Below are 9,419 nucleotides of genomic sequence, written 5' to 3' on the forward strand. Positions count from 1 at the left end.
ACGGGGTCGCCGTGAAAGACCAGAGAGTGCTAGTGTGTGGGTGGGTGTGTAAATGTGTGTATAATGTGATGTGTGTGCTTAAAGAATATTGGAACGGGTACCTAACTCAAATAAATGAAAACTAAAATTATAACAGTAGTAAATTGCGATAATATAATAATTGATTAAATAATACACAGTGTAAATATATGGCCCTTTTGGCCTAACCGATAAAATAATATAAGCCGCTATTTGAGCTGTTACTCGTAAAAGTATAAATTTGGCCCACTGTCTCGACAATGCAATATAACATAATAAATAAATTAATAAAAAAAACTTACAATTTGTCGGTGCACGGCTGGCCAGCTGCTACCTTTGTCTGTATAATAGTTTTATAATAGACACACAACAATAATAATAAAAAGACACTGGCGGCGATTCGCGCCTACAAGGAGTATAATAATATTTGTGGCGATTCGCGCCTATAATACACAATGAATTATTACAATAATAATAAAAAGACACTGGCGGCGATTCGCGCCTACAAGGAGTATAATAATATTTGTGGCGATTCGCGCCTATAATACACAATGAATTATTACAATAATAATAAAAAGACACTGGCGGCGATTCGCGCCCATAATAATATAATACACTGGCAATTCGTGCCGACAAGAAACAACTATAATTTAATTTGTAAAAACGGCGATTTGCGCACGTAATAATGGCTGTTTCGATTACACTACGAAAAACCGTACTGGTTCATTTGCGGCGGCCTATGTGACCGATACCGCGTCGCGGCCTAATCTACATAAAATATAATCTCTAGAACAATATAAAAATAAAAATAAACAATGCTCAGGTGTGCGTGCGAGTGTGTATGTGAGCCGGACGGTGGAGGGATATATGGCGATACGGTGGCGACAATTAACAATTCAATTTAACGCATTATCTGGCGTCGACAACACATACACATACATACATACATATATATATATTCATACATACATACATACATATATACATACATACAAACACACACGTTATACATCTCAAACAAACACATTCAAATATATTATAATATAGTATACATATAATATACATAGGTACTTATATACATATATCTAAACAATTATACACACATCATTATCACAAACCCCTGAACATATTATTATTATACAATTTATATACTTATTACTTACATATCAATAAAACGCATCATATAAATATGATATAACCATACATATACAAACTATAATATACCATTAAACTATTAAACATTATACAGTACTCTTCAGTTTTCATTCTGAACTTATATATACATACATACAAACACACATACGCACTTACATACAAACACACATACATACACACATACATATATACGAACATACGTTATGCTCATAATATAATATAAGGTACCTACAACATCACACATACCTATATACAAATAATTATACCATAATATTATATACTTATTACTTACATATCAATAAAACTCATAGGTATATATATTTATTCATATAAGTATGATATAACCATACACATACAAACTATAATATAGTATTACACACCATACAGTACTCATCAGTTTTCATACTGAACTTATATAATAATATTTACAACACACACAAGCTCAACATATATATTATATACCTTATCATACATAGGTACACGCATGCATGCATAGATACATACATTCATATCACATCACATCAAACACACGCACACACACACACGATTCCAGTATTCCATATAGTATACAAACAAGCCGCCCAGTCCTTCGTTATACATGGGAATAAATCTCAAACACACACACACACACACACACAGACATAAACTTGTAAAAATATTTATTTTCAAAATATACACGTCGGAATATAGGTACATTCGCTTGCATTCACACATTCCTCTCCCCCACAATATACGGAAATATGAATTATAATATATATATATGTATATTATATGGTCAATCGTTTAATCGTTTACAGATGATGATGAGTTTCATTCACACATTTCTCTAGCACAACACACTTACACTCATATACCCATAGGATAGTTCATACATATTTAGATACTTACATAGTCGCATATTATATACATACATACACACATTCATCAGGTATCACAAACACCCAAACATATTATAATATATATGTATATGCAGTATTCATATATATTTAGTTTATGTACATATATTCACACATACAACATCACAAACACACACACAACCAAACATATTATACAGCTTAGGTACATATCAATATATTAAGAGACAAAAGTCATACTTACAAAAAACATAGTCGCAATTACGTAGATGCATTTAAACATTCCAATCCATCCACCCTAGAAAGTATTTTCACCCCCCCCCCCCCCCACCCCCATCACTCGTCAATTGCGACTACCAAAATTGTAATTCCTATTAAAATACATAGATCTAACTATTTTATACAGCTCAAAGGATTACTCGACAACATACACAAAATTATATATTTATGACACACAATATTATGAATTTGTGTAACTAGTAGGTATACTGACTAAGGAGAATAGAGGATATCGACTCTGAGGGTCTTGGACGTCGTCTTTGAGTATATAGTTTGGTCACTAAATGCAAAAAATTATAGTATCCTATTTCAACTTCACCGTTTATACCTATACCTACTACATTTATTTTAATGTTTGAAATAATACAACATTTAATCTAATATATTTGAATTAAACACAAAATATGCTTATACTTACTTTTCATTTTAATATTTTAATTTTTGTGTAAAATAAAAACAACCGTGATATTTAAAAAACGAGTTGTAACAATTATAAATATAATAATATAACATATTTATATGTTTCATAACACGTATGTATATAATACGAACTCTACCTTATGTACGATTAACTGCTGTTCGATACATTAATATTAAAACACACACACACATAATTGCAAGGGCTATGACCAACACACACCATGGATTAGTAAAGCAGTTCACTATACACCTCATATCTCAATACACACTACGACTATGTATGACAACGATACAGTCACATATTATAATAGAACATAGCTTAGGAATATTATATTTGTGAGTATTATTATTATTTGTCAGTGCTTAGTAGACAATAAACCATAATTATAACTGAAATGGAATCCTAGTAATTTAAATATATTATTTAAGATTCTGATATTTACATATCTGCCCCTAACCTATGGTATTTATATCTATAGGATCCTACGATTCTCCCTGAATATATTATATTTAACTGCTCGTCCCCCCGATCATGATACAAAGTTTTTTTATTCATTGGTAATAATGCTACATAAGGTTACACCACAGCCGTCTCAATCAACATTCGCCAAACACCCCGCACCAGCACCTACGCAATGTGAGACGTAGATTATTCTAATATTTATAGGAAATTAAATAATTTATATGAAACAAAAAGACACGATATATAAAAAGTATTTTCAATTATTAAAATAATATTAAGGTTTACAATAAATATTTACAAGGTTCTTACTTATCCATTAAATGGATTATAAAATTGTATCAATATCTGAGTAACATATATTTCTCGGTATTTCGTCATCTTCTAGGTAATAATATATAAAAACGTATATGATGCTTCATCCATATTATATATCCAACGGTATATTAATTTTCATATCTCCTTTATACTTTCGAACCAACGGATACATTATGTATCAAACAACGTCTTGATCAATTGTTATGTAATACATCTGAGAAAAACATACATACATACATACATACATACATACATACATACATAGACTCAATTATTTCAAATAATAATTCACATAAAATATTTTCGGTATATAATTTATTCAATACCTGGATTCTTTAACATATATTAATTATTATATATTTACATTAGATAGGTACATGAAATATATCACAACGTCGCCGTGGATACTGATGTAACGATATCCAATATACAACAATTAAATGCAATATAGTACCTGATCATATATTATAATTTACTCATTTTTTCGTTAAATACGTAGGTAGAATTTATGCAGAAACCTAAAAATATACTCAACAATGTGAATATACATTAAAATGTACTGATTTTGATAAAAAAAAAAAAAAAAAAAAAAAAAAAAAAAAAAAAAAAAAAAAAAAACATAGCTGTCTGTGTGTAAATACAGAAATTCTTGCTAAAATAAGTAAAAATATCAAAATTGCAATAAAGCATATTATGGAAACATCACAATATTTTAGTAAAAAATGGGCAAAAATATCATAATTTCATTAAATAATATGTAATATTATAAAAAATATCATACCCATGTCTAGTTTATTACCATCAAAGGCATATATACAGTTTAGTTATTAAATGTATCTAAATGCATGACCATCACTATAACGAGTCATTATTACAAGTCTCAACATCCGAAACATATCGTTGCACTATAATATAATAGTTAAATACATACATACATACATACATACATACACACATGTACGTGTGTATGTGTGTGTATGTATGTATGTATGTATGTATGTATTAACTATTATATTATAGTGCAACGATATGTTTCGGATGTTGAGACTTGTAATAATGACTCGTTATAGTGATGGTCATGCATTTAGATACATTTAATAACTAAACTGTATATATGCCTTTGATGGTAATAAACTAGACATGGGTATGATATTTTTTATAATATTACATATTATTTAATGAAATTATGATATTTTTGCCCATTTTTTACTAAAATATTGTGATGTTTCCATAATATGCTTTATTGCAATTTTGATATTTTTACTTATTTTAGCAAGATTTCTGTATTTACACACAGACAGCTATGTTTTTTTTTTTTTTTTTTTTTTTTTTTTTTTTATCAAAATCAGTACATTTTAATGTATATTCACATTGTTGAGTATATTTTTAGGTTTCTGCATAAATTCTACCTACGTATTTAACGAAAAAATGAGTAAATTATAATATATGATCAGGTACTATATTGCATTTAATTGTTGTATATTGGATATCGTTACAATCAGTATCCACGGGCGACGTTGTGATATATTTCATGTACCTATCTAATGTAAATATATAATAATTAATATATGTTAAAGAATCCAGGTATTGAATAAATTATATACCGAAAATATTTTATGTGAATTATTATTTGAAATAATTGAGTCTATGTATGTATGTATGTATGTATGTATGTATGTATGTATGTTTTTCTCAGATGTATTACATAACAATTGATCAAGACGTTGTTTGATACATAATGTATCCGTTGGTTCGAAAGTATAAAGGAGATATGAAAATTATTATATCGTTGGATATATAATATGGATGAAGCATCATATACGTTTTTATATATTATTACCTAGAAGATGACGAAATACCGAGAAATATATGTTACTCAGATATTGATACAATTTTATAATCCATTTAATGGATAAGTAAGAACCTTGTAAATATTTATTGTAAACCTTAATATTATTTTAATAATTGAAAATACTTTTTTATATATCGTGTCTTTTTGTTTCATATAAATTATTTAATTTCCTATAAATATTAGAATAATCTACGTCTCACATTGCGTAGGTGCTGGTGCGGGGTGTTTGGCGAATGTTGATTGAGACGGCTGTGGTGTAACCTTATGTAGCATTATTACCAATGAATAAAAAAACTTTGTATCATGATCGGGGGGGGACGAGCAGTTAAATATAATATATTCAGGGAGAATCGTAGGATCCTATAGATATAAATACCATAGGTTAGGGGCAGATATGTAAATATCAGAATCTTAAATAATATATTTAAATTACTAGGATTCCATTTCAGTTATAATTATGGTTTATTGTCTACTAAGCACTGACAAATAATAATAATACTCACAAATATAATATTCCTAAGCTATGTTCTATTATAATATGTGACTGTATCGTTGTCATACATAGTCGTAGTGTGTATTGAGATATGAGGTGTATAGTGAACTGCTTTACTAATCCATGGTGTGTGTTGGGTCATAGCCCTTGCAATTATGTGTGTGTGTTTTAATATTAATGTATCGAACAGCAGTTAATCGTACATAAGGTAGAGTTCGTATTATATACATACGTGTTATGAAACATATAAATATGTTATATTATTATATTTATAATTGTTACAACTCGTTTTTAAATATCACGGTTGTTTTTTATTTTACACAAAAATTAAAATATTAAAATGAAAAGTAAGTATAAGCATATTTGTGTTTAATTCAAATATATTAGATTAAATGTTGTATTATTTCAAACATTAAAATAAATGTAGTAGGTATAGGTATAAACGGTGAAGTTGAAATAGGATACTATAATTTTTGCATTTAGTGACCAAACTATATACTCAAAGACGACGTCCAAGACCCTCAGAGTCGATATCCTCTATTCTCCTTAGTCAGTATACCTACTAGTTACACAAATTCATAATATTGTGTGTCATAAATATATAATTTTGTGTATGTTGTCGAGTAATCCTTTGAGCTGTATAAAATAGTTAGATCTATGTATTTTAATAGGAATTACAATTTTGTAGTCGCAATTGACGAGTGATGGGGTGGGGGGGGGGGGTGAAAATACTTTCTAGGGTGGATGGATTGGAATGTTTAAATGCATCTACGTAATTGCGACTATGTTTTTTGTAAGTATGACTTTTGTCTCTTAATATATTGATATGTACCTAAGCTGTATAATATGTTTGGTTGTGTGTGTGTTTGTGATGTTGTATGTGTGAATATATGTACATAAACTAAATATATATGAATACTGCATATACATATATATTATAATATGTTTGGGTGTTTGTGATACCTGATGAATGTGTGTATGTATGTATATAATATGCGACTATGTAAGTATCTAAATATGTATGAACTATCCTATGGGTATATGAGTGTAAGTGTGTTGTGCTAGAGAAATGTGTGAATGAAACTCATCATCATCTGTAAACGATTAAACGATTGACCATATAATATACATATATATATATTATAATTCATATTTCCGTATATTGTGGGGGAGAGGAATGTGTGAATGCAAGCGAATGTACCTATATTCCGACGTGTATATTTTGAAAATAAATATTTTTACAAGTTTATGTCTGTGTGTGTGTGTGTGTGTGTTTGAGATTTATTCCCATGTATAACGAAGGACTGGGCGGCTTGTTTGTATACTATATGGAATACTGGAATCGTGTGTGTGTGTGCGTGTGTTTGATGTGATGTGATATGAATGTATGTATCTATGCATGCATGCGTGTACCTATGTATGATAAGGTATATAATATATATGTTGAGCTTGTGTGTGTTGTAAATATTATTATATAAGTTCAGTATGAAAACTGATGAGTACTGTATGGTGTGTAATACTATATTATAGTTTGTATGTGTATGGTTATATCATACTTATATGAATAAATATATATACCTATGAGTTTTATTGATATGTAAGTAATAAGTATATAATATTATGGTATAATATTTGTATATAGGTATGTGTGATGTTGTAGGTACCTTATATTATATTATGAGCATAACGTATGTTCGTATATATGTATGTGTGTATGTATGTGTGTTTGTATGTAAGTGCGTATGTGTGTTTGTATGTATGTATATATAAGTTCAGAATGAAAACTGAAGAGTACTGTATAATGTTTAATAGTTTAATGGTATATTATAGTTTGTATATGTATGGTTATATCATATTTATATGATGCGTTTTATTGATATGTAAGTAATAAGTATATAAATTGTATAATAATAATATGTTCAGGGGTTTGTGATAATGATGTGTGTATAATTGTTTAGATATATGTATAAGTACCTATGTATATTATATGTATACTATATTATAATATATTTGAATGTGTTTGTTTGAGATGTATAACGTGTGTGTTTGTATGTATGTATATATGTATGTATGTATGTATGAATATATATATATGTATGTATGTATGTGTATGTGTTGTCGACGCCAGATAATGCGTTAAATTGAATTGTTAATTGTCGCCACCGTATCGCCATATATCCCTCCACCGTCCGGCTCACATACACACTCGCACGCACACCTGAGCATTGTTTATTTTTATTTTTATATTGTTCTAGAGATTATATTTTATGTAGATTAGGCCGCGACGCGGTATCGGTCACATAGGCCGCCGCAAATGAACCAGTACGGTTTTTCGTAGTGTAATCGAAACAGCCATTATTACGTGCGCAAATCGCCGTTTTTACAAATTAAATTATAGTTGTTTCTTGTCGGCACGAATTGCCAGTGTATTATATTATTATGGGCGCGAATCGCCGCCAGTGTCTTTTTATTATTATTGTAATAATTCATTGTGTATTATAGGCGCGAATCGCCACAAATATTATTATACTCCTTGTAGGCGCGAATCGCCGCCAGTGTCTTTTTATTATTATTGTAATAATTCATTGTGTATTATAGGCGCGAATCGCCACAAATATTATTATACTCCTTGTAGGCGCGAATCGCCGCCAGTGTCTTTTTATTATTATTGTTGTGTGTCTATTATAAAACTATTATACAGACAAAGGTAGCAGCTGGCCAGCCGTGCACCGACAAATTGTAAGTTTTTTTATTAATTTATTTATTATGTTATATTGCATTGTCGAGACAGTGGGCCAAATTTATACTTTTACGAGTAACAGCTCAAATAGCGGCTTATATTATTTTATCGGTTAGGCCAAAAGGGCCATATATTTACACTGTGTATTATTTAATCAATTATTATATTATCGCAATTTACTACTGTTATAATTTTAGTTTTCATTTATTTGAGTTAGGTACCCGTCCAATATTCTTTAAGCACACACATCACATTATACACACATTTACACACCCACCCACACACTAGCACTCTCTGGTCTTTCACGGCGACCCCGTCCACTTCCTTTGAGTCGCTACACACACATACACATCTATACACAGGTCGGTCGGTGTGTGAGTACAGCGCGCGAAGTAATTAGCGATCGGGCCGTACGGGCTAACTATTGTTCCGTCCCCGGCGCAATCATGTGTGTTTGTACGTAAGTGCGTATGTAAGTAGGTATTTATAGATGTGATAACTGATAACATAGATATGATAACGCGGTGGCGGGCTCGTGCGCGTTCGCGGCGGCCCTTTGTAAGGTGTAGCGTTGGTGGTGTTGGTGGTGGTGGTGGTGGGGGGAAATTATAGAATGTTTATTGTTAGAAATATCAGTGGAATATTATATGTTCAAGTCACTGTGTTAATGATGTGTGTATAATTGTTTATATATATATGTATATCGGTCGGTGTGTGAGTACAGCGCGCGAAGTAATTAGCGATCGGGCCGTACGGGCTAACTATTGTTCCGTCCCCGGCGCAATCATTTTGGTGACCTCGACGTGATATTGTATTAGTTCACATTGAAT

This window comes from Metopolophium dirhodum, chromosome 6 (assembly GCF_019925205.1).
Source record: "Metopolophium dirhodum isolate CAU chromosome 6, ASM1992520v1, whole genome shotgun sequence".
Classification (NCBI taxonomy): domain Eukaryota; kingdom Metazoa; phylum Arthropoda; class Insecta; order Hemiptera; family Aphididae; genus Metopolophium; species Metopolophium dirhodum.